This window comes from Oryctolagus cuniculus, chromosome 12 (genome assembly GCF_051225735.1).
Source record: "Oryctolagus cuniculus isolate XC-2025 breed Fujian yellow rabbit chromosome 12, ASM5122573v1, whole genome shotgun sequence".
Taxonomy (NCBI): domain Eukaryota; kingdom Metazoa; phylum Chordata; class Mammalia; order Lagomorpha; family Leporidae; genus Oryctolagus; species Oryctolagus cuniculus.
In genome coordinates this window covers 75,638,374-75,664,998 of record NC_142878.1, presented here as the reverse complement: position 1 = coordinate 75,664,998, position 26,625 = coordinate 75,638,374, and the positions used below count along the sequence as shown (strand labels likewise).

At 42.4% G+C, this 26,625-nt stretch overlaps 1 non-coding gene across 1 annotated transcript; it reads left to right on the top strand.

Moving 5' to 3' along the window:
* Nucleotides 1-23,666: 23,666 nt before the first annotated feature.
* Nucleotides 23,667-23,773, top strand: LOC127483874 (U6 spliceosomal RNA). Its single transcript, XR_007910668.2, has one exon. It is a non-coding gene; the product is annotated as a U6 spliceosomal RNA (small nuclear RNA).
* Nucleotides 23,774-26,625: the final 2,852 nt, after the last annotated feature.

Genomic DNA, 26,625 nt, shown 5'->3' with positions numbered 1-26,625 from the left:
GGTTTTGGCCTAGCCCAGCCCTGGCTGTTGTGAGCATTTGGAGAGTGAATCAGCAGATAAGATCAATTCTCTCTCTCTCTCTCTCTCTCTCTCTCTCTCTCTCTCATTCTCTCTCTCTCTTTCTTTCTCTTAGCCTCTTAAATAACATTTTTAAGTTGTTCTAATTTTAGATAAAATAAGCATATGCATAGTTTGTAAACAAGTGTGGCCTTCATTCTATAAATGCATATGGAATGTGATATCTTTACAATGAAACCCTCCCACAAAATCAAAATAGAGCTTATAATACAGAATTGAGAACTAGAGACTCCCATGTCCTCTACAACTATTTATGTATTTGTAACTATTCTCTTTTTTAAGATTTATTTTATTCATTTGGAAGGCAGGACTACAGGGTGGGGGTGAGAAAGAGAGAGAGAGAGAGAGAGAGAGAGAGAGAGAGAGAGAGAGAGAATCTTCTATCCACTGGTTCACTCCCCAAATGGCTGCAGTGGCCAGGGCTGGGCCATACCAGAGCCAGGAGCCAGGATCTTTATCTGGGTCTCCCGTGTGGATGGCAGGGGCTCAAGCACTTGGGTCACCTTCTGCTCTTTTCCTAAGCATTTTAGCAGGGAGCTAGATCTAAAGTGGAGCAGGCAGGACTCGAACCAGTGGCCATATGGGATGCCAGCATTGCAAACAGCAGCTTAATCCATTACACTACAACACCAGCCTCTATTTGTAACTATTCTTTCTGGAATCACATCAGGAAAGCATCCAATGAAAAAACATATTTGTACTCCCTAGAAAGCTATTTACTTTATACCTATTAGCTTAAGGCTAATAACAAATGTACAAATAAATATCTAAGGTGATAATGACCAGTGAGAATTTTTTGGGATCTAAGAAATATTCTTAAAATCAGCAAGCCCCTGATCTTGGCACATCAACAGCTATAAATACACTAAAATGATTTACTTTCAAAGCAATCAAAGATATTCTCCACTGGGAAGCAAACAAGTTTGATTAAGAAGATGAGCTGGTACTAACCTTGTAATTTTCTCCATCAGAGCAATGGTAAATCTGGCTCTTAACGAGCAAATACACATTTACAGATGACATTCTAAGAAATACACATCCAAGAGATTGTACATCTACAGAATAGCTAACTTGGGAAGAAGGGAAACATTTGAGTTACTGGTTAGTAGGGAAAAGGAAGGAGACCTTCTTAATCAGCCTTTGTCAATCACTACTGGGAGCATGAGGAGAATGGTAACCATGCCTTGTCAGCAAGGAAGGCAGAGCTGAAGAAGCCCCAAGAGTTAAAAGCCTGTTTACTATGTCTGGAGGTGGTGCAATCTGTATACCAATCACTGAAGTCATTTGAGGCTTGCCTGTTGCTGACAAATGTAGATGGACAGATATGTAAAGATGATGCGTCATGAACTACAGCTGATGAATTTCCTACAGAAGCCCTGGTACTCACATCAGAGGTGTCAAGAGGTGACAGAGCTACATCACACTGAGTCTGGCAGTTTAATTTGGTGTCGGCTATTAGTGTTGACTCTCAGCGCTATTGCCATTCAGTGTTTCTGCTGGCAAGGTGACACAGACTCAGAGATTGCTAAATTTCTTTGTTGAGTGAAAGAGAGGTTGCCTGGTTTTTTACAGTAACCCCTTGCTGAACAAAGGGGCATGGGGAGTGAATAGGGGAAAAAAGAACTCAATCCACAGGGCTCCTCTAAAACTTTCCTTGCATTATGCATTATTTCGTGTAAGAATCAGAAAATCTGTTGGGTGAAAAATATGTGGGGCAAGGATGATTTGTGCTGCAGGTTTGGCTTAGCTGAGTTAGAAGCTTCTGAGTGCACTGGCATCATAGGAGTACTCTCCCTACACAAATCCTGTTGAAACCACCAAATTCACTCCGAAGGAGACTTCAGTTTGCTCTGACCTCTGTATATCACCCAGTGAGTTCCATTCCCTTCACTTGAAAGAGAGGTAGACTTTGGCAGTGCAGTCAAGAAATCTCAGCCTTCCTTGAGGTGCCCTTACTCTGCATCCCATTCCCACCCCATACCACTGCTGACAGAATGAGAAGCCATGGGGTTCAGACAAGGAGGTGTCTGGCAACTCCTTGCTACCTAAGGGAAGATGACACTGACTCAACTTACATTGACCTGCCATTAATCAGGTCAAAGACTAATAATACACAGCTTCACCCTCACTCCCCAGGACAACATTCCCCTAGAAATGTGCCCTGGTCCACACACGGAGGCCACAGGAAGATGATAATAAAGATTACCACTCCTAAGATATACCTTTCAGAGCTAATGTAAGAGTAGGGGAAGGGTAGGAAGAAACAGAGGAAAAAGAATCTTATTAGTAGTGAAGTAATCTCTATAGCAATGAGAAAAACGTGTCTCAATGTTTAGGCCATTTGTCCAAGTTACCAACTGGGATTAGAACAGGGCAAAGAGGATACCCTGAAGGAGCTCTATGTTATAAAAATGAGAGCAGGTTTTGATGCTTCTTAGCTCCTGCCCTACCACACTGAGCAAGTGCCTGCTCACAAGACTATGCTACTTGTATTTCTAAAGATTGTGGCATTTGCATCCATATCTCATTGGGGCCTCATTCATTGCATGAGTTATTGAAAGCATGCCCAGAGCCCACCCTCCAGTTCTAAGTTCCTCTGGTTCTTCAACTGACAGTCACATTCTCATCCGTTATAGAAGAAAGTTACATATTCCAGGCTGATTTCATCCAAGTCATGGAGTCAACCCATCTAAAATCAACACATAGCATGATTCAGATTTTCTGTGATGAAAAGGTAGAGAAAATTTCCAAGACAGAAATATGTAGGGCAGTCCAAGACAATCTATATAGACAAGGAAGATGTGGGGTCACTAAGCCTGTTTAAGGAACATCTTCGGGATGATTTTCCACCCTAAAATCTTTGGGAAACCAAATTCAGAATTACAGCGCTCTAGTGGGGTTTGTTACCCATGAAACTTTCTCCAGTTGAAAGATCCTGCTACCAACACTCTAGAGATCCTATATCCCTGGCTTATGCTTTCAGAAACCATCTTCGTTCCACAAACATCTTTAGAAAAGTTTCAGAAAGATTCTCCAAGGGATAAAAGGATATATATGCCTGGATATCATGCACAGAACAGAGTTAGGGATAGTTCCAGCTCCTTGCTGGTCACCCATATAGAGTGTTGTGCTCAGCTCTGGGAACTGCACTTTATAAGGGGAATTGAAAGGTGTATGGAATCACAGAACAGCAGCTGGGGCAGCGAGGAGTCAACCACATCACAGCACGTAGGAAAAGGTCCTCGGCCAGAGACCACAAGAACAAGTCTAGTCCAAATCTTGAAATACTTGAAGAGTCGTCACATAAAGATGTTTATGGAGAATGTAGCAAGACCCAAAGAGTGAGAGTTTATGAAGGAAGAACTCTCTTGTGGGAACCTGAAGTGCAGTGGGCTGCCTCAAGAGGCCATGGGTTGTGTCCATGGGGAGTCTGAGCCAATTGTCAAAAAGTGCTTTGGAGAATATTAAAGAAAGAATTTGTTCATCATATAAGAGGCTGGAATAAACTTCTGCTGATGTTCCTTTCCACTCCAACGTCCCATGGTCCTGGGACCTTCTCCATTTAGACCTTGATGAATTATAGAATAATGAGTAAACTTCAGAAATTGCATGTCCTATCAACAGATGAGGTACTAATGGCTGTGGCCAACAAGGGAAGAAAGTGTGAGATAAGGGAAATCATTCAATGGGCCTCTCTATGTTTTCTCCCTTTTCTTTCCTGGAGGCTTCAAGTCAGAAGAAGCTCCACCTTCTTCCAAATCTGATTAAATTTCACTGGTTCCAGGGCTGGCATTGTGGCAAAGTGGATAAAACCACGGGCAACATCAGCGTCTCATATGGGTGCCAGCTTGAGTCCAGGCTGCTCCACTTCCAATCTGGCTCCCTGTTAATGTGCCTGGGAAGCAGTGGAAGATGGCCCAAGAAATTAGACCCCTGAACCCACATGGGAGACCCAGAAGAAGCACCTGGCTCCTGGTTTTGGCCTGGCCCAGCCCTAATCATTGCAGTCATTTGGGGAGTAAACCAGTGGATGGAAGATCACGCTCACTCTCCACCTCTCTCTCTATTTCTCTCTATATAGCTCTTTCAAATAAATAATCTTTAAAAATTTTTTCTAATAAAAAAAGAAATGGATCTCAAAGGTTATATAGTCAAAACCCTTTCATATTTCAACTGACATAAGGCAACTGACATTCAGAAAGGTCAGTTGCATATCCTAACATCACGTTGATAAGTATTAGCAAGGGTGGGCCATGACCATGATTCTCCTGATTCCCAATCCAGTGGTCTTGCATCTGTGAAAGGCCATTTTATCCACTGGGGATACAAATACCAGCCTCTCCAACAAATCAGTGGCAAGGGAAGCAAATATATTAATAAAAATTTAAAAAAAAAAACACTGAAGAAAAGACATTCTTGAGACAAATAGCAAAACTGAATATGAATTGAGCATTATATATTATTTGTTGGCATTTATTAAATGTGATAATGGCATCTAGTATATGTAACATTTAAGTTCTTATCAGAATGTATTTTGGGGTATTGACAAGTGACAAAACACAGTATCTTGGATTTGTTTAAAATACTGTTATGGATTGGGAAATAGTTTGGGTAGCTTTAAAAGGCCCATGCATTTAGGGTCTTGGTTCCCAAAGTCTTACACTAGTGGAATAATGTTAATGTTTAATGGATTAGGGTAGAGATTCCATTTAATTGCAGCATTTAGGCGGTGAGCCCAGTGAGAGGTCTTTGGGTTATTGGGGGCTTGCCCTCAGAAGGTAATTCTCATAAGAGTTTAGTTTTATAAACCAAACATGTTACCTGTTTCTGCTTCCTAACTCTCCATGTGATCCTTCTTCTGCAACACATTCTGACATCTATCCTCACAAGATGCCAGACCAATAGAACCACCTAGTCTTAGACTGTGAATCAGCAAAATGTGAGCCAAAATAAGCCTTAATCTTCCTGAGTTGCTCTTCTCAGATGTTTGGTCAAAGTAATGAAAAACTAACTGACACATTCAGTCCAGAAAAATTGAGGGAAATGGTAATGGATGAAATAAAGTTGGCAAAAGTTAGTCATTGTTGAAGCCGAATAATGAGTACATGATGGCTCATTAAGCTACCCTCCCCACCATTGTGCATAGTTGGTAATGTTAATTAAAAGATTTTTAGAATAAAAAAAAATACTAATCCAGACTTAATGCTGGGCAAGTTAAAAGCACAACCTGTTCCTTGTCTCTGGCTGAATTCTTCTGGGAGGGAATGGGGAGGAGCAGCATGGGACTGGTCCACAATGCTCCCCTGGGTCCTTCACTCACCTCCAATCTTCTCCTCCCTGAGTATGTCAGATTGAGGGCAGAGCAGGAAATCACACTGTGTTTTATTCATATTTACCCATATGTTATTTTGTCTTTCTGCTAACAGCAAATTAGAATCCTTCCAGGAAAATGGTCTTGGGCTGTGTTTTCCAGACCCTAATTCTCTATTAAAATAACTTTGCATTCATCTCATGCATAATACCCAAAAAGCACCTGGCTAAATTAGACACAGCATGAGGGCTCATGAACATTATACCTGTATCACCAATTCTGCCTCCTTTTGCATTGTGCCTTCCTCTACACACGTGAGCACGCATACACACACACATCACACACACAAATTAACTGTCAACTGTGCATATTAATCACAAAGAGAACCTACTCCTGGATCCAAGTGGAAACTTGCCTGTAATATGGATTCAGAATGTGGTTTGGCTTCAGACTATGCTTCTTCTCCATTTAATCCTCTCATGGGACTTGAGTAAGTTTGGCTTTCATAATTAAAGAAGTTGTGTCTTTGTGGGAACATTTGAAATAACTTTGGAGTTGAATTCACATACCACTGAAATGTTGATCTAACAGCTTATAATAGTGAACCCAAGGGCATTCACAGCCCTCTGCCCCATGACATTATGAAATAGAATTGGGGAAGGGTGCAAGGAAAAAAAATCAGAAACTTTGAGTTGTTACAAATATGACCAAGACTGAATAACTTTCAACTCAAAATAATTTACCTTGATTCTACCACATTTGCTCCCTTCCTGGTCCTAACTATTGCTGCCTTGTTTTACTGCTATCAACTCCATAGTGCACAGTTTTTGAACATCAATGATGTTCTCCACTCTTATAGACATCCTTGTGGGAAATCATAAACTTACCAAGTACCATCATAGCCAACTTTATTGTGGAGGAAATGAGAGGCAAGACTCTGTACTAAGGTTTGGATTCTGGGAAATAATGCATGGAGGTGTAAAGTCATGAGGTTTGATTCTAGGCCCCAAACTACTAAACAATTCATTAGTATTTGCAAAGGAACATACCTTGTATTAGTCATCTTTTCATTACTATAACAAAATACCCAAGGCACTCTAACTTTATAAAGAAAAGAGGTTTAGTTAGCTCACAGTTCTGGAAATGAAGGTCTGGGAGCCTTATTTGGTGACCTTCTTGCTGGCAGAGACTGAAGGCAGTGCAATACCAAGGCATGGTAACAGACAAGGAGCATGTGTGTCTGTCCTATGTCTCTGTGATCTCTCTCCTCTTCTTATAAAACCACCAGGATTAAATCATAAAGGCCCCCACCCTAATGACTTTATTTAATCTTAATCACTCTCTAAAGTCCCACCTCTAAACATTATAGTTGGATTAAGTTCCACTCTCAATATTATTAACATAAAACTTTGGGGATTCAACTCCTGCATGTGTTTGGGGGGAAAATCATATTCAAGCCATAGAATAACCATAACTACTCTCCCTACTTCCCTATAACGCAGACTATCTGTACATAGGCATTAATATGAATACAGGGACTAGCTCTCTCAGTTACTTGTGTCTCCCGAAAATCTCAGCACAATGTCCTATACCTCATAAGAACTCAATAAGCAATTAATGGATTGGATCAGAGTGTTGTTAGCAAAATTGCACCAAGAACAAAACTGCAAGACTCACCAATGCTAGTCCCAGTAGAAATTCACCCTGCTCAAAACTATACATAAAGGCAATAGATTTGTAGCCTTAAAGTTTCAAAGTGTTGATGTTTCTAATCTGGAGAAAGAAATAGCTTAATCCTACTGCACCTTTCAGTTTAAGATATTGTATTATACTGCATTCCCACGGACTTACACCTAAGGGTAAAGCTGAAAATTTGCAGTAGTACTCCAAATTCCATTAAGTTGGAAGGTACTAATGCCATCTTAAATGTTAAAGTGATCATATTAAGTGTGTAACTGATCATATAGATAGGATTAAGTGTCAAAGGGATCACATAAATAAGACCAAGTGTCTGATAATAACAATAGATAGAATTAAAAAAGAGAGAATGATCCAACATGGGAAGCAGGCCACACAGCAGACTCATAGAATAACAAATGCCCTAAATAGCACTCTGACCTCAGAATCAGCCCTTAAGGCTTTTGGATCTGGCTGAAAAGCCTAGGAGAGCATTTTAGGCATGGAAAGCCAAGACACTGTGGCAAAAAATAACCTACATGAAAGATCTCTGTAAGACCCCAAGTAGAGTGGAAAGAAGGAGTTATCAAAGAAGGATGTACTTTTCTCTGAAGGGAGGAGAGAAATTCCACTTTGCATATGGCCCTCTCTGAAAACTGACAGAGTTTGTGGACTCAAAAGGCTTCTATAGCCTTGGCAGCTCATGTCAAGAGCCTTGGGTGGTCACGGACGTAAAAATAAGAGTGTTAATTCTTAAATCAACAACAGGAGTCACTGTGCACTTACTCCTCATGTTGGATCTCTGTCTTTCATGAGGTGTACTATGAGAATTAATGGTAAAACCTGTCTTCAAACAGTTCTTTATACTTTGTTTTGTCTTAGTGGGTACAAACAGTGGAAATCTCTACTTAGTATAGAGTTTGTCTTCTGTATATAAAGTGAATTAAAAACAAATCTTAATGAAAAATGGAATGGGAGAGGGAGAAGGAGGTGAGAGGAGACTGAGGGTGGGAGGGCGGGAATAGGGGGAAGAAACACCATATTCCTAAGAGCTGTACATATGAAATTTGTATCCATTAAATAAAAACCTTTTCAAAAAGATATTGTATTGCACTGAAATAAAGATTATAACTTACTCAAGAGAGACCTCTTCTAGTCTCATTCTATTAGTGATAACAAGACCCCATCATTAAGGCCTTTCCTTCCTCACTGGGGAGAGAGAGCTTATGATGGGTGACTGATTTCATAGTTGGCTTAGGAAGCCAGACTCATTCATTAAATAGAAGAAAAAGGACATCAAGGAAAGAATATATCATCAAAAAATAACTCTCTAAACTTAGTTGTTTTTTTTTTCCATTCCTTGAATCATGCCATTAGCATCTTTCTTGTGAAAGGGACAGGTTTGAGTGCTCAGGTGACCCCAGTTGATCCAGAGCATTCATTGAGTACTGATTGTATACAAATTCTTCAATGATATAGCTATTGCTGAAGAACCCACTGCATACCTGGGTCAAACAGGCTCTACCTCAAAAGTTTATTGTTTCATTGAAAAGACTGAAAACAGAGGCAAATATTTTTTCCAACTAGAGAAATACCATTATCAAAGCTAGTACCAAAGATTAGGATGCAAATGAAGCACCCAAGGGCCAGGTAGAGTTGGATTAAAGCCACACAAAAAAATTAATGTAGTCAGTAATATGTAATTCTTTCTGAGCAAGGCATTTGGCGTAGCAGTTGAGCTGTTCCTTGGGATGCCAGTGTCCCATATCAGAGTGCCTGGGTTTGACTCCTGGCTCTGGCTCCCCATTCCAGCTTCCTGCTAATGCAGATGCTTAAAGGTAGCAGGTGATGACTCAAGAAATTAGGTCCCTGACACCCAGGTAGGAGGCCTGAATTGAGTTCCTGCCTCCCCAAGTTGGTCATAGTAAGCATTTGGGGAATGAACCAGTGGGTGAGAGTGCTCGCTCTCTCTCTCTCTCTCTCTCTCTGCCTCTCAAATAAATAATTCCTTTCATTTGTGTAGTGCTCCAGAGTTTCCTAAATTTTGCAAGCCATTGTCTCTTTCCAATTTAGAACAACTTTGTGATGTAGCTTCTATCCTCTCCAATTGCCCCAGGAGAAAACAGCCCCACATAGTTGAGCTGATGTGTCCAAGACCCCTGAGCTGGTAAGTGGCAGAGCTGAGCAGAAATAATTCCGACTTCTAAATCACTGCCCTGCAGACTCTGCTGTTCCCACTTTCCAGCTTTATCCCTCAACACCTGTCTGTGCAGAGGTCTGCTTTCACAAAGTATGTTCAAGAGCACTTTATCATTTGACCTTCCCAGTAAGAGAAGTAGCACAGAAATCCCACAGTCAGCAAACTAAAGTCTTGGTGAGTTTTCCTGCCTGAAGTCACCTAAGCTGAGGCTGCCAGTGAATCCTGACACCCAAGCTAGCCACCGCTCCTCTGGCCAAGTGGAATGTTCCAGGTGGAGTAGGCAAGAGAAAGGACAAGGGCAGAAGGGCCACTTCTGCATTTTCATTTCTTCCTGGGTCCACACCTGTGAGGTAACAGTTAAAACCCATGAGACTGGAAGAAAAAATGCTGCCACACAGAGCAGCCTGTTCTCTGTGCAACTACACCACATTTCAGAGCCTCTCTCCTCACCCCAAGTCACCCTGCACCCCTTTGCTGGGACCGAGACACTGCAGTCGGATAATAAATTCAAGTCAGGCGCTCAGCAGCCCGCACTAACCCGTCTAACCCATCAGTACAACCACCACAATCTCCTGTGTTTTCCATGCTCTCTCTGGAGGAGGAGGAGGAGAGAGTGAGCCCAGGGGCGAGCAGAGAACCCCTCTGGGAAATGTGTTCCCGCAGCGCCCTGGAGGAGCGGGCTAATTGGCTCCAGCGGCCATGGCGCGGGCAGGTAGGCTTGCGCCGCCTTTATTGAGTTGCCGCAGTGGCTTGTTGGGAACCTGTGTTCATTAGCTGTGTGTAAAGTGGTATTAGAGGAGAGACGAGCGGTCCTGTGCTGAATGATTGAGCGCCCCACCTGACGGAGGTGCGTTATGTAAAGGCGCCTTCGAGAGAGTAATCGAGTTACTTAAGTGGATGTGTTGAGCGTATCTGAGCGGGTGCTGCCGCGAGAATGCAAGATCAGGGGGCGTTGAAATGTGACAGGCGACTCCATTTTAGTTGGAAATAGGGCCTCAACCTGTCTGCCAAGTCTCACTCCACTTAGCCAGCTGGGAAGTCTACTTTCTGGGTTTCCTTGGTGCCAACGCGAGCAAACCAGCTGCCTACCCGGGTCCCATGGTCTGACAGTCCCAGGAGAGAAGCAGCCAGGCGCTTCTTCCTTCAAAGCTCCCTGCATCCCTTCCGTGACATGAAGAAGCCCAGTCGCTAATCTCTGGGCTTTAAAACGTTCCAAAAAATCAAAGCACGGCACTAGATCAATGGTGCTGCCTAGGATGTCGCTAAGCAAGTCAAAAGTGGCAAAGAGCTCTCATATTTTAGAGGCATAGTAAGAAGAGGTGTGGATAGCATCAGCTTTGTGCAGAGGCCAAACCACTGCCAACACGGGGAGAGCACCTGAAGAGCCACAGGCCTGTCCCTGGGGCCCCTTCTTTTCTCCCAGGGCCATGTATGTACAAGAAATACATGTAGCACAGTAAGTGAAATTAATATCCTTTTCTATGTGTCCCTAAAAAACAGTTTCTTGCCCTGAGCAAGTGGCTATTTGCAAGGCCCTGCCAAATATTTCAAATTGTCAGCTAAAGAGTGAGTGATCCACCACCTTCCTTTGGCACAAGTTCAAAGTTCAAAGAGGTGGGACTGGTTCCACTGTGCAGTAGGTTAATCCTCAGCCTGAGGTGCTGGCATCCCATATGGGCGCTGGTTCTAGTCCCAGCTGCGCCTCTTCCAGTCCAGCTCTCTGCTATGGCCTGGGAAAGCAGTAGAACATGGCCCAAGTGGGAGACCTGGAAGAAGTTCCTGGCTCCTGGCTTCAGATTGGCGCAGCTCCGGCCATTGCAGCCATTTGGGAAGAGAACCAATGGAAAGAAGACCTTTCTCTCTGTCTCTCTCTCTCACTGTCTGTAACTCTACCTCTCAAATAAATGAATAAAATTAAAAAAAAAAAGTTCAAAGAGGGTGATGAGTCACAGGGAAGAGTCCCTGAGTCCTCACCGTTCTCCGGGCTGCAGGTTAGAGGTTCTGTAGCCTGAAGGTCATGACCCTACTGAGTGAGGACAGTGGCTAGAACCAGACCAGAGAGGCCCAGAGTGGGGAAGGGTGGGCATTGTCCCTCTGCAGCTCACTTCATCCCTGACTTTCCCTGGCCACTCCCAGAGTCAGCCAAACAGACGTGTTAGAAGGCTTCTGGAATATTGAATTGATTTCCACTTCCTTGTAACTCCCTGGTCCTAATGTTACTCCAAGGGCAGAACTTTAGGGTGGATAAGGATCAAGTAGAATTGCTTTTATCTTTTCTTTCGAGTGAATGACTTATGAGGGAATATTCCTTTCAAATTCCCCTTTCTCTGTCTTCCCATTCTTCTTTCTCATCCTTTCATTTTGTACCCATTTCTCTGAGGCAAATGAATAATAAAGAAATGAGAAAAGGGGTCGGTGTTGTGGCACAGTGGGTTAAGTCACCACTTGCAACACCTATATCAAAGCACCAGGTCAAATCCCAGCTGCTTCACTTCTGATCCAGCTCCTTGCTAATACCCTTGCTAAAGCCCCTGGGAAGGCAACAGAAGACTGGACAAAGAAAATGTGGTATATATACACAATGGAACACTACTCAGCCATAAAAAACAATGAAAGGAAGGAGGAGAGATAGAGGGAGGGACATATCATTATGTTCTTAGAATTGTATCTATGAACTACATGAAATTTGTTCTCTTCATATTAACAAAAAATTACTTATTAAAAAATACCTGGGTCCATGCCACCCATGTAGGAGACCTGGATTGAATTACAGACTCCTGACTTTGTCCTGGCCCAGCCCTGGCTATTGTGGGCATTCAGAGATGAACCAGTAGATGGAAGATATCTCTCTGTCTATCTAGATGGCTAGCTAGCTGTCTGTATATCTCTAAATCTGTATATCTCTATATCCTCTGCCTTTCAAATAAACATGGAAAGAAGTAAATAAATTTAAAAAAAAAAAAAAACATAGTCTGGGGCTGGCGCTGTGGTGCAGTAGGCTGATCCTCTGCCTGCGGCATGAGCATCCCATATGGGCACTGGTTCCTGTCCCAGCTGCTCCTCTTCCAGTCCAGCTCTCTGCTGTGGCCTGGGAAAGCAGTAGAAGATGGCCCAAGTCCTTGGGCCCCTGCACCTGCATGGGAGACCAGGAAGAAGTTCCTGGCTCCTGGCTTCAGATCGGCGCAGCTCCAGCCATTGCGGCCATTTGGGAAGACAACCACCAGAAAGAAGACCTTTCTCTCTGTCTCTCTCTCTCACTGTCTGTAACTCTTATCTCTCAAATAAATAAATAAAATCTTAAAAAAAAAAAAAAAGAATGTAGTCAGTTTGTATGAGGATTTGGCCCTGCAGTGAAGATACTACTTGGGATGTCCAATTCCCTATCAGAGTTCCTGGGTGCATGTCCTGCTTTGGCTTTCAGTTCCAGCTTCCTGCTAATGCACACCCTCAAAGGCAGCAGATGCTGGCTCAAGTGGTTGAGTCTCTGCCACACGTGTAGGAGAATCAGATGGAGTTCCAGTCTCCTGGCCCAGCCCCAGCTGTTGTGGGCATTTGGGGAGTGAACTAGTGGGTAGACGCTCTGTCTGTCTACATCTCTTCCTCTCTCTCTCTCTCTCTCTCTCTCTCTCTCTCCCCCCGCTTGTCAATATACTTTTTAAATAAACAAAAATAAATTACTTTTTAATTGTTTTTGAAAGAGCATTGTCAATTTGGATTTGACAAGTCAATTCAGAGGCTAATTGTTTAACTCCCCCCAAGCCATTTGGAATTATGAGAGAGCCCAAAATAATGATGGAAAACAAGTAATGTCCATTTGTTACTATGCGCTTCTGCTGGAGACAGGTTAATGAAGTTGGCTTGCAAAATATCATTTATACTTTGCTCTTAAGGTTTTCTGGAGCATTTTATTTTCCTTCATTTTTTCCCTTCTGAAAGTTTCTTAGCACTTTTTCTTGCAAAAATCACCTTTTCAAGGAGTGGCACAATTGAACATAGACACGCACTCTCTGCTGCAATTCAGAATCCCACACACCCAGTTACTCAGTAGCTTTTCCAATCAGCCGTATCCATGAAAGCTACATGGCAAAGGGGTGCCCCCACCATTATTTTTCTTCTGCAAATTAATGGTGTTTATACTATGCTTTTGCTTACGTAAAATAAAATAAGATATGGATAGAAGTATGCAGAGACATAAAGAAGTAGATAAATCTCTGGTACATCTCTCAAAGGTACACAAAAACCTCTGGCCATAGTAGTTGCCTATCAGGAAAGGGAGAACACTCAGGGTCAGTGGTAGGACAGAGCCTTCTGTTCTCTGTGTACCATTTTACACTGCTGAAATTTTATTATCATTGCATATGTTGCCTGCATTACCTATTCAAAACTCACAATTCAATTCAATTCAAGTGAAAGTAATAAAATAAATGTTTGATTTTAATTGAAGCTGAACTGAACAACCCTGAAATTAATAATGGAACTGGCCAGAGTAGTCAAATTACCCATTGCCAATGAGTTCAGCATTCAGTAAGAGAATTTTATTTCTCCAATTATATAGCAATCCAATGCCAAGTGGAATTCATTAGTTTTAATAATGGTAAAGCAATGAATGTGCTTATAAAATTAATAAATCAGACACAATTTTTTCATGTTGAGAAATTTTATCCTAGAGCATTCAAATTCTATCAGCTGACAAAATCAGTTCACTAACAATGTGAATTCTCAGAGGTCATATTTTTTTACCCCGTATTGTTATTGGAAAGTGTTGTCAAAGAATAAAATTTAAAAATTGCAATACATATGAGGTACTTTTAAAACTTGACAGAAAATGAATTAAAAGATAAGTTTATTTTGAAGCAAAAAATTTTGAAATCCATGCAAATCTCTTTCATAATACACACTTGTACTGATGGATTTCAAAATGTTTCCACCAAAACAAATTTATCTTTAAAATTTTTATTTATTTTTATTTATTTGAAAGGCAAGGAGACAGACAGACAAAGATCCAGACAGACAGAGATCTCCCATCCACTAGTTCACTATCCAAAACCTCCCAACATCTGATGCTGGGCCAAGCTGAAACCAGGAGCCCAGAACACACTCCAAGTCTCCCATATGGGTAACAGGGACTCAACTACTTAAGCCATCACCTGCTGCCTCCAACAATGACATTAGCAGGAAGCTGGGATTGGGAGCCAAGCCAGAACTCAAACACAGGCACTCTGATGCAGGAAGAAGACTGCCTAAGCAGTGTCTTAACTACCAGGCCAAGCAGATGCCCCATAAGTTTATCTTCTAGATCCATCTTTCCATGACCTTTTTCAAGTACCCTCATTTAGCATTAAATTCTACAAGTCTTATAAATGATAGAGGTGAATCCTTGCTGGCAATGTGTGCATACAGGGAACAAAAAGTGTCCTTAGAGTTCAAGATATGACACAGCTTGAGAAACCTCTCTCCAGGAAGGTCTGGAGCATGGTATTTGTAGCTAAGAGGCCTCCTGACTGGGCAGTGAGGCCCGGTTTGCCCAGACCTGGGGAGAAAATGACCGCTTTCCTAGTTTCCCCCATGCCTACCGACCTGAGATATCACGGTTGCCCCTTCTATGTACGCCGATATCCTTCTCTCATAACCTGGTAGCACCTGCAGGAGCATTCAAAGCAAGAGCGAAGAAAAGAGCCCTCTCCACACACGCAGGGACAGCCAGGTGCCTTCGCCACCCCGTCGGGTGAAAAGCCCCTGCTCTGGACCCCAGGATGTCATTACTTTCATCATTGTCTTAGCCTCTGGAGCTGCAAATGTTACACGTGGCAGTTAAATTATCCTGCCGTGTCCCCGATCTCCTTTTAAAGAGTCGTCTTGATGTATGAGCAGCTCTGCAGCCCACTCCTGGAGGCTCTCAGCAGAGCAACGGGGGCAGAAAGGAGACCCCAGCAGCAGCAGCAGCAGATCCTGGGGGACGCTAATGAGGGGCAGGGCCAGCGCCCGGGAGAAACACTACTTATTATTAGCACATTAGCCCTGCAAGGAACCGTGCCAATTTTAATAAGCCACCAATCTGGCATGCCAGCCCCACTATGAAAGATCTGGAAATTCAGGGGGAAAAAATACCAGCCAGTACCGTAATACTTCACTTCCAACAGTGCCTGGAAAAACACTTTTTCATAACAATAAATTCTCAGCACTATTAATTATGATAGTAATCTTAACTGTTATGGTTAACAATAGACATGAGTGTTATTACTTTCTTTTTTTAAAAGTTATTTATTTGAGAGGCAGAGTTACAGACAGAGAGAGGGAGAGACAGAGAGGGAGAAATCTTCCATCTGCTGGTTCACTCTCCAAATGGCTTCAATGGAGGTCTGAAGCCAGGAGCCAGGTACTTAATCTGGGTCTCCCACGTGGATGCAGGGGCCCAAGCCCTTAGGCCATCTCTGCTGTCTTCCCAAGTCATTAGCAGAGAGCTGGATTGGAAGAGGAGCAGCCTGGATGTGAACCAGTGCCCATATGGGACGCACCGCAGGCAGAGGCTTAGCCTACTACACCAAAGCCCCAACTCCTATTATTACTTGCTATCACCTGTATGGTTATCAGTGAGTATAAACTAAATTTCCTACTAGAGGATCTACATGCTAATACTCATGAACTATTATAATATATCCTGTTCACCATTGTATCACCAGACACTGGCCTGGGATATGGCAGGTGCCTAATATTTGTTGGATTTATAGATGGTCGGTAATATATCCTCTTATATCTAGGGGAGAAATGGAATTGATTCAATGTGTTTCAAAGTGAATTCTGACTCCCAAATTTCTATCTGCAGAAATCATCATTTTCTTAAAAAACCAAAAAGAAAAGAGACAGAAAGGAAGTCAGAGATGGGCTACATCCTGGGAAAGAAACTAAGGGGAAGACGGGGGCCCCTGAGCAGCCAGACCGCGGTAGTCCTAAGCTGCCTCGTGGTGCCTTCCCGCAGGGATGCGAGAAGCTGTGCTCTCCCCTGGACAAGATGCCTTGCTGCATTTTGGCCTCTGGCACTTCTCAGGGGTTCCTCCCCCTCTTCGTGCCCTCCAGTGCAGGATATGCCCTGCGTGGCTGATAGGAAGTGTTTGGAACCAGTCCTCCCCAGAATCGGGAAGAGACATCAGCAATGCCCTTCAAATTCCAGGTTTCCATTGTGCACTGATGCTTGGCAAGAATACTGGTACAAGCCTTTTGAAGAGCAATTTGGCAATATCCTTAGCACGCACACTATTTGGCCCAAGGATTCACCTCCTTAAAGCCAACCTGAGGAAATCATCCAAAATACATTAAAGGCTTTCTAGTCAAAGCTGCAGCTCTAATCGTGGGAACCTGGATGTGACCTAAATTTCTAATAATAGCAGAATGGTTTATTCCAGTCTCATGTTAGAACATTACACAGTCATTAAAAAGTATTTATGAAGAGCAACAAGGGTGAATACCTATGTTGTAATTGTAAGTGGAAATATACAAAGGTATGGGTATACAGAATAATCTTAATGATATAAAAATACATGCATAAAGAAAAGATTCAATTTCAGTAGGAAAGAGGCAAATAAATAGTAGGAAAGAAGATTACTGCACAGCAGCAGAGCAGCAGAGTTTGCAGTGTGACATGCCAAGTGTTAGTGAAGCTGTGGAATAATGAGAACTGGCACTAAAATTGGATAATATCTAGTAAAACTGAAGAGTTTCTTCTCGGCATATACCCAAGACAAACCTTGTACATGAATAACTCCCCATGAGGGGCCAGTGCCGTGGCTCACTTGGTTAATCCTCCATCTGTGACGCCGGCATCCCATATTGGCACCGGGTTCTATATAAAACTGAAGCACCCACAACTAGCCTCTGGTGCTATCCACATTTAGACTTTATCAGTTTTATGAGCTTAGAGAAAGAACATTCCAAAAATAGCTGGAAGGTCCTTGGAGAACAGGAGGGAAAAATAAAAACTATGTGCTTCCAAACTAGCTTGAAGGGAAAAATCTACTGACCAGCTCATTCACTTAGCCAACATCTGTATGGTGCTTACCATGGCCAAGTCCAGCAGTTAGTGCTTTACAGATATTAACACATTCAGCCCTCATACTAACCCTCTGAAGTACGCACAATTAGCATTCCATTTGTAGATGAGGAAAGTGAAGCACAAGATCACACAGCTACCAGGTGGAGGAACCAGCAGTCAGAGCCACCCACGCAGCCAAGCTTGAGAATCGACATCCTCACCGCGATGCTGAGCTGCTACCCCATGTGAAGGAGCTGGTAGGGAGCAGGAATATAAACCACATTCCGTCAATGGCCCGGCAAAATAAGTCTCCACACCCCATTTTACTGGGGACTCATTGCTTCTACAGTCCGAGACTTTTCCAGACTGAACTGAATCACGTGAGCCATCTCCACTCCCTATGGGCTAATGAAAGATCATGAACCCCTGATCTCAACTCACCCTCCCGGGGCACAGCCAACCACTCACCATCATTTATTCAAGGGGTTTATTCTGGGGAGCGGGAGGGTTTGAGCAAGGAAGCAAGTCCTCAGTTCAGGAATCTCCAGCCAGTTCCAGAGGAAGAAGTGACTCTTGCTGGGACCTACGAAGGCCTAACAAAGAAACTTTCTTCTTCTTCTTTTTTTTTTTTTTTTTTTTTTTTTTTTTACAGGCAGAGTGGACAGTGAGAGAGAGAGAGACAGAGAGAAAGGTCTTCCTTTTCTGTTGGTTCACCCCCCAGTGGCTGCTGTGGCCAGCACGCTGATCTGAAGCCAGGAGCCAGGTGCTTCTCCTGGTCTCCCACAGGGTGCAGGGCCCAAGCACTTGGGCCATCCTCCACTGCCTTCCCGGGCCACAGCAGAGAACTGGCCTGGAAGAGGGGCAACCAGGAAAGAATCCGGCGCCCCGACCTGGACTAGAACCCAGGGTGCCAGCGCCGCAGGCAGAGGATTAGCCTAGTGAGCCGCAGTGCCAGCCTACAAAGAAAGTTTTTAAGACTGCAAGTCAAAATAACAGCATGATACTTGTCTTTGCACTTTTTTCCAGAATAGCAAAAAAAAAAACAAAAACAAAAAAAAAAGTTTTTCATGATAGCTAACTCTGCCTTTCAAATAAAATAAATAAATCTTTTAAATAAATAACACTAACTTTAAAATCATGAATATATAATTATATTTATTTTTTAAGATTTATTTATCTGGCCAGCACCGCGGCTCAATAGGCTAATCCTCCGCCTAGCGGCGCCAGCACACCAGGTTCTAGTCCCAGTCGGTGTGCCGGATTCTGTCCCAGTTGCCCCTCTTCCAGGCCAGCTCTCTGCTATGGCCAGGGAGTGCAGTGGAGGATGGCCCAAGTGCTTGGGCCCTGCACCCCCTGGGAGACCAGGAGAAGCACCTGGCTCCTGGCTTCGGATCAGCGCAGTGCGCCGGCCACAGTGGCCATTGGAGGGTGAACCAACGGTAAAGGAAGACCTTTCTCTCTCTCTCTCTCTCTCTCTCTCTCACTGTCTGAGAGTCAGAGTTACACAGAGAGAGGAGAGGCAGAGAAAGAGAGGTCTTCCATCTGCTGGTTCACTTCCCAATTGGCCACAATGGCCGGAGCTGAGCTGATCTGAAGCCAGGAGCCAGGAGCTTCCCCCGGGTCTCCCACATGGATGCAGGGGCCCAACGACTTGGACCAACTTCTATAGCTTACACAGGCCATAGCAGAGAGCTGGATCCAAAGTGGAGCAGCCAGACTCGAACCAGCGCCCATATGGGATGCTGGTGCTTCAGGCCAGGGAGTTAACCCGCTGCGTCACAGTACTGGCCCTAATTCTATTTCAGACTTTTTTTTTTTTTAAGATTTTTATTTATTTATTTGAGAGGTAGAGTTACAGACAGTGAGAGGGAGAGGCAGAGAGAAAGGTCTTCCTTCCGTTGGTTCACTCTCCAAATGGCCACAACGGCCAGAGCTGCGCCAATCCGAAGCCAAGAGCCAGGTGCTTTTTCCTGGTCTCCCACGTGGGTGCAGGGGCCCAAGGACTTGGTCCATCTTCTAGTGCTTTCCCAGACCATAGCAGAGAGCTGGATTGGAAGAAGAGCAGCCGGGACTAGAACTGGGATGCCAGCACCACAGGCAGAGGATTAACCTACTGCAACACAGCGCCAGCCCCTCTAATTCTATTTCTTAAACACTTTTTTTTAAGAGTTACCCATTTATTTTGGTAGTCAGAGTTACAGAAAGAGAGTTTTCTGTCTACTGCTTCACTTTCCAGATGGCCACAACAGCCAGGGTTAGGCCAAGCCAAAACCAGGAGTCTGAGCTTTATCAAGGTCTCCCATGAGGGTGTCAGGGACCCAGATAGTTGGGCCATCCTCCACTGTTTCCCAGGCAATTAGCAGGGAGCTGAATCAGAATCAGAGCAGCCGGGATATGAACTGGCACCCTATGGGATGCTGACATCGCAAGCAGAGGCTTTACTCACCATGCCACAACACCAAACCCTCTTAAACATTCTTTTCTTTTTTTTTTTAAGATTTTATTTATTTCTTTGAGAGGTAGAGTTACAGAAAGAGGGAGAGACAAAGAAAAAGATCTTTCATCTGCTGGTTCACTTCCCAAATAGCCATAATGGCCAGAACTAAGCAGACCCAGAGCCTAGAGCCAGGAGCGCCTTGCAGCTCTCCTATGCAGGGTCAGGGGCCCAGGGATTTGGGCCATCTTCCACTGCTTTCCCAGGCCACAGCAGAGAGCCTGATGGGAAGAGGAGCATCCGGGACATGAACTGGTGCCCATATCGCAGAGGCTTAGCCTGTTATGCCACAGCTCCGGACCCTGAAACATTCTTTATATTCCCTTTCTTCCACCTCCATAACACTCTGCCTTAATTGGAATGACAAAATTTTTTTAGTGGATAATATAAAGCTGAATCCAACTATCACAAATTTTAAATAACTCCTCCAAATTAATCTCACCGTAGTATGCTTTGTCTGTGATTTCACAAAGTATCTATTATTATGAAGGGTTCTTGAAGTTATGAGTATTCAGAACTACAAATGATGTCCATGTGGAAAGGCGTTCACAGGAGGTGAAAAATGAAAAAGAAAAAAACTAGGTAAGACAAGAAAGCATTTCTGTATGGAGGAGATTTGTGGGCAGTAAATGTGATTACAAAGGAAGGGGTATTTCTCTGTAACTGAAATTTGACAGAAAAGCCATTAAGATATGACAGCGTTTGAATAGACTAGATTTGGAAAGGTGGAATCATAAGGCTGGAAGAAACTCCAGGAGATTTCCCAGGGTCTTTAAAAGAATAACAATTATTTGATGGTATAAGATACTGAAAAATGTGAGGCAAAATTATCTGCTAAACATCATAAGAATATAAATCTAAACTCTGTGTAGATCAGTAAAAGCAATCTCAGTTAAAAATAGGCAAAAACGAATGCTGTGTGCTTTATTTCTGAAGATCTCTTAGTATAGGACTCCTATACTTTGATACAAAAAGTAGGGTCATCATTCACCCTATTTACCTGGGACTAAGGGCATTCTTGATAGGCTAGATTTTCAAGGATAACAGTAGGACCACCCCAGGCAAACCAAGAGAGGATAGATAGATGATAGATAGATAGATAGATAGATAGATAGATAGATAGATAGATAGATAGATAGAATCTTAGAAATAGGTTTCTGAAACATGTTGTGGAGCACTATAAATAAATTATTACCATGGCTCCTATTATTTTTAATAAAAACAACATAAATGAACTCAGTCATTAGTCTGCCTCCAAATTCCTTCCCTTCAAGCAAAATGGATGGTATAGCGAAACTGCAAAGTTTGTGCACAGAAGAAAATACTTCTCTCTTGCCCATCAAGATGATTACAGTTGAGTCCGTGCAAGATCTATCTTTATCCAACTTGACAGTACTTCATAGTATTTTTAGGTTTTCTTTTTAACTAAGTAGGGCAATTTCTGGAATGCAAGAATTCTCAGTTTGCTCCCTTAGTTAATAGATATTCACAGAGCAGCTAATTTGTGCTATATTATTAATATAACATGGCCATCAGAATCAGCCCTAAAGGCACTCGGATCTGGCTGAAAAGCCCATGAGAGTATTTCAGGCATGGAAAGCCAAGACACTCTGGCAAAAAGATCTCTGTGAGTGAGATCCCAGTGGAAAGAACGGGTCTTCAAAGAGGGAGGTGCCTTTCTCTGAAGGGAGGAGAGAACCTCCACTTTGACTATGACCTTGTCTAAACAAGATAAGAGTCGGAGAACTCAAGGGGCTTCCATAGCCTTGGAAACTCATAACTGGTGCATAGGGAGATTACTGATGCCATAAACAGGAGTGTCAATTGGTAAAGTCAACAACAGGAGTCACTGTGCACTTACTCCTCATGTAGGATCTCGGTCCTTAACGTGCTGTACACTGAGGCTTAATGCTATAACGAGTACTCAAACAGTATATTTCACTTTGTGTTTCTATGGGGGTGCAAACGACTGAAATCTTTACTTAATGTACACTAAACTGATCTTCTGTTAAAAAAAAAAAAAAAAAGAAAGAAAGAAAGAAATTTTCAATTCCCAACTTGACTCTCACTGGGATTAAACATGACAATAGGTCTGATCTGATTTCATCATCATTTTAAAAAAATCATCTATTATTTTTCACTTTATGTTTCTGTGTGGGAGCAAACTGTTGAAATACTTACTTAAGGTATACTAAGCTGATCTTCTGTATATTAAGATAATCGAAAATGAATCTTGATGTGAATGGAAGGGGAGAGGGAGTGGGAAAGGGGAGGGTTGTTGGTGGGAGGGACGGTATGGGGGGGAAAGCCATTGTAACCCATGAGTCGTACTTTGGAAATTTATATTCATTAAATAAAAGATAAAAAAAATAAAATAAAATAAAAACAGAAAAAAAAAATATAACATGGCCAAAGACACTACTATAATTTTCCATCCAATTTCACCTCCTCCCTATTCCAAAGAGGGAAGATTGGTCTGTATGCTGTAGTTTGAACAGTGAAGTGGAAGGGAAGAGTAGCATCAAGCTGGGCTTAGGAGGAGGTTTTAGACAAAGAAGGGGGCAAAATTCCCTAATTTGCACCCTGAGAATGATGAGACAAGTAGGTAGGAAAGGAAGGGGGATTTTAAGGAGGGTTTTAGTGGACTATATATGTGAATCCTTCCTACAGTTTTTGAACAGCACTGTAGAGGGACACCAAGGATTTACACTCTTCTCAAGTGGTGATTACTTGACTGTGGTTATCTGCCATAACCCAAGAATGAGCTGTGTGGGTGCTTGCTTTACACAGGTTACATCAGAACCAAGTACCACGTGTGTTGTAAACATGTAAATGTATGATCAAAGAAAGCAACCATCACTTGTTTGTATTTTATTTCGAGTTCACAGGAAAGATTTCCTGCAAGGTAGTTGAAACCCAAATATTCTTCACACCGCAGTGAGCGTGTGAGTATTAGGGTTTTAGCTCAGCAATCTAAGTACCAGCCACAGGCACATAGGCAATTCAGAAGATTTTCACTCAGGTTCATGGAATGAATAGAACAAAAATAAGATGACTTGGCTTGGTTAAAACGTAAGCTATGCACTTTACTGATTTTGTATTGAATTATCAAATTCTACAAGAACAATAGACAACAAAAACAGAAGCAGCATCATGTGTTTAGACCAGAAAAACATGTGCAGCAATGAAAAAGTTTGTCTACAACAGTTTTTCACATCAGCAAATTAAATTCTGTGCTGGAGAACAGCAGGTATGTTCAAATTTGCTACATCATTTATATTTCCAAGCCTAAGGATTCAACCACGCACATCTGCATAGATTGAAAGATATGCAGAATAAAAAGGAAACTTAGAGATTATCTGACACAACTCCCTTATTTTACAAAGGAAAAATTGAGATCCAAGAGAATTAAACAACTTTACTAGAAGCACGTAGCTCCAGGGGTGTGCCCAGTACTTGAATCCAAGTCTACCAGCTCAGAATCTGCATCTTGCCTGTACTCAACCACTGTCTCACCTGTAGTCTATGTCTCAATCCATGCGCCACATTTCTCACAGCATTTGCAGTATATTTTCTGAAGTATTATCTACACTCACCATAGAAGATTTTATAAGTAATTTCTTCATAATGGACATTAAAACAGATGGCCATCCAGGAGGAGAGACAGTTTTGATTCTTTGTTTGTTTGTGGCTGACAGATAAAGATAAAAACATATGAAAGGGACATGTCTTTTAACAGATGTTCTGTGTCTGGATGGCAGACCAATCAATGAAGCATTGACAGAGGTCTAAATAGAAATTAAATCTTAAGAGAATCAGATAGTAAGAAAATTACAAAGTTGGAATAGGGAATGCCTTTTTTGAAATAATACAAATTTCTGTGCTTGCTTCGGCAGCACATATACTAAAATTGGAATGATACAAAGAAGATTAGCATGGCCCCTGCACAAGAACGACACACAAATTCGTGAAGCGTTCCATATTAAAAAAAAAAAAAGAAATAATACAAATTTCAAAAGCTATAAAGAAAATAATGGATGACTTTTCTTATTTAAAAATGCAAAAGAACTAATAACCAGACACTTTTTCACATCAATGACTATTAAAGACCATTGGAGTTAAAGAAATAGAATGTTGGGGAGAATTCTCAGAGATTGTTAGTTGAATGTGAATGGGAGTGACTTCTTTTCAGTCAAAGATGACAATATCACAAATGTCTACAACATCGAACTCAAAGAAACTCCCTTTAACTTCTTATAATTTGATGCAGAGCATCTACAATAAACCCACAAGTAATATACTTAAAGATGAAATACCTGACTGCTTTCTCTCTAAGACAGAAAACAGGTAAAGATGTTTCCTCTCACCACTGTTAAACATAGCACTGGCAGTAAAAGAAAGAAAGAAAAAGAAATAGAAAACATACAGATTAGAAAGGGAGAATAAATCTGTCCCTATTTGTATATGACATGATTGTCCAGGTAGAAAATCCTAGGGAATATACCCAAAATAGGAAAAATAAAAATACACCCTAAAATTTAAAAACAAGTACAGCATGGTCACAGGATATAAGAATAAAACATAGGCCGGCGCCGCAGCTCACTAGGCTAATCCTCCGCCTAGCGGCGCCGGCACACCGGGTTCTAGTCCCGGTTGGGGCGCCGGATTCTGTCCCGGTTGCCCCTCTTCCAGGCCAGCTCTCTGCTGTGGCCAGGGAGTGCAGTGGAGGATGGCCCAGGTGCTTGGGCCCTGCACCCGCATGGGAGACCAGGAAAAGCACCTGGCTCCTGGCTCCTGCCATCGGATCAGCGCGGTGCGCTGGCCGCAGTGCGCCGGCCGCGGCGGCCATTGGAGGGTGAACCAACGGCAAAGGAAGACCTTTCTCTCTGTCTCTCTCTCTCACTGTCCACTCTGCCTGTCAAAAAAAAAAATAAATAAATAAATAAATAAATAAATAAATAAAAAGAAAAGAAAAGAAAGAATAAAACATAAAGGGCCGGCGCCGCGGCTCACTAGGCTAATCCTCCGCCTAGCAGCCCCGGCACACCGGGTTCTAGTCCCGGTCGGGGCGCCAGATTCTGTCCCGGTTGCCCCTCTTCCAGGCCAGCTCTCTGCTGTGGCCCAGGAGTGCAGGGGAGGATGGCCCAAGTGCTTGGGCCCTGCACCCCTTGGGAGACCAGGAGAAGTACCTGGCTCCTGCCTTCGGATCAGCGTGGTGCGCCAGCTGCAGTGCGCCAGCCGTGGCAGCCATTGGAGGGTGAACCAACAGCAAAGGAAGACTTTTCTCTCTGTCTCTCTCTCTCACTGTCCACTCTGCCTGTCAAAAAAAAAAAAAGAATAAAGAATAAAACATAAAACTCAATCATGGGGGCATGGGGACTGACATTGTGGCTTAACAGGTAAAGCTGCTGCCTGTAACGCCAGCATCCCATTACCAGCACCAGTTCATGTCCCGGCTGCTCCACTTCCTATCCAGCTCCCTGCTAATGCTCTGGGAAAAACAGTGGTAGAGGGCCCAAGGGTTTGGTCTCTTGCCACCCGTATGGGAGACCCAGATGAAGCGCTTGGCTCCTAGCTTCAGCCTGACACAGTCTTGGCTGTTGCAGCCATCTGGGGAATAATCCAATGGATAGAAAATCTCTCTCTTTCTCTCTCTCTCTCTCTCTCTCTCTCTCTCTAACTCAAACTTTCAGAAAAATAAATTAAATCTTTTTTAAAAAAACACAAGTTGTATCAGTCCCTCTGTTAGAAGTTCATCCATGGCTTTTCAAGGCGTTTGGAACATAATACAGATGTCTCTACCAGGACCCTGTGTGATCCAGTCCCTGCCTGTGTCTCCAATCCTGTCTTGTGCCACTCTAACCCTCAACTCCCATGCTTTAACTTTCAAATAGGTTCAGCTCAACGGACAGATTTATTGATTTTGAGCAAATATATTCCAAATTTGTTGGAGTCAGCAGCAGGAAGGTAGCATACTGCCTACATCAATAACAAAAAGAAATTATCCTGTTATTTAACTTAAATCTAGCATTTAGATTCCCTTATTTGTGCCTCATAGATAAAATCTGAAATAAGTTGGCAGGTACCATTGTCTTCTTTGACAATTGGAAAATTCAAACACCCAGAAAGGTCATAATGCATGAAATGGCCATTCCTACTTTAAGTTAGATGTAAATTAAACACTAATGGAATTTCAGGTCACAATTCATCCTACAGAGAAATATTAAGTCAGCATCAAATATATGCTCTTTTGCAAAATGTTTTAAGAACTAGAATGTTACTTCTCTTCCATTCATTTTTTTAAAAAACCATGTTTTAAACATCTGTGAAATATATCTAGTATCTATGATATGGTATTGTTCCAATTCAGAATTATCTCTACAGAGAAAATTTGTTTAGCATCATCATTATGGCAAAGAAGGTCTTAAAATACATAAACCACCCATCTCAATCAGACAACATCATTAATTCCTAATGTCAAATATCAGCTTAGGAATCTGAGGCATTGTAAAACAAAACAAAAAGCTCAGAAAAATAAGCAGAATATGTTTACCAATGTTTAAGAATTACTTTTTGTTTTAATTATATGATTAATTTGTGAAAGAGAATTTTTCATTTTATTTGCTCACTTGTTAGCAGTCACAGATTTTCCTAAGAATGGGGAGAACTAAATTACCTAGAGGTGAAGAAAATATTGATTATTTATGTCCACCTGAGTTCAACAAAAAGAATATGGTACTAAGTACTGATTTCCTATTACTTTTGACAAAAAAAATTCATACACATGAATTCAAACCAAAAATATTTTCTTTTTCTTTTATTATTAATTTTGTTTGAAA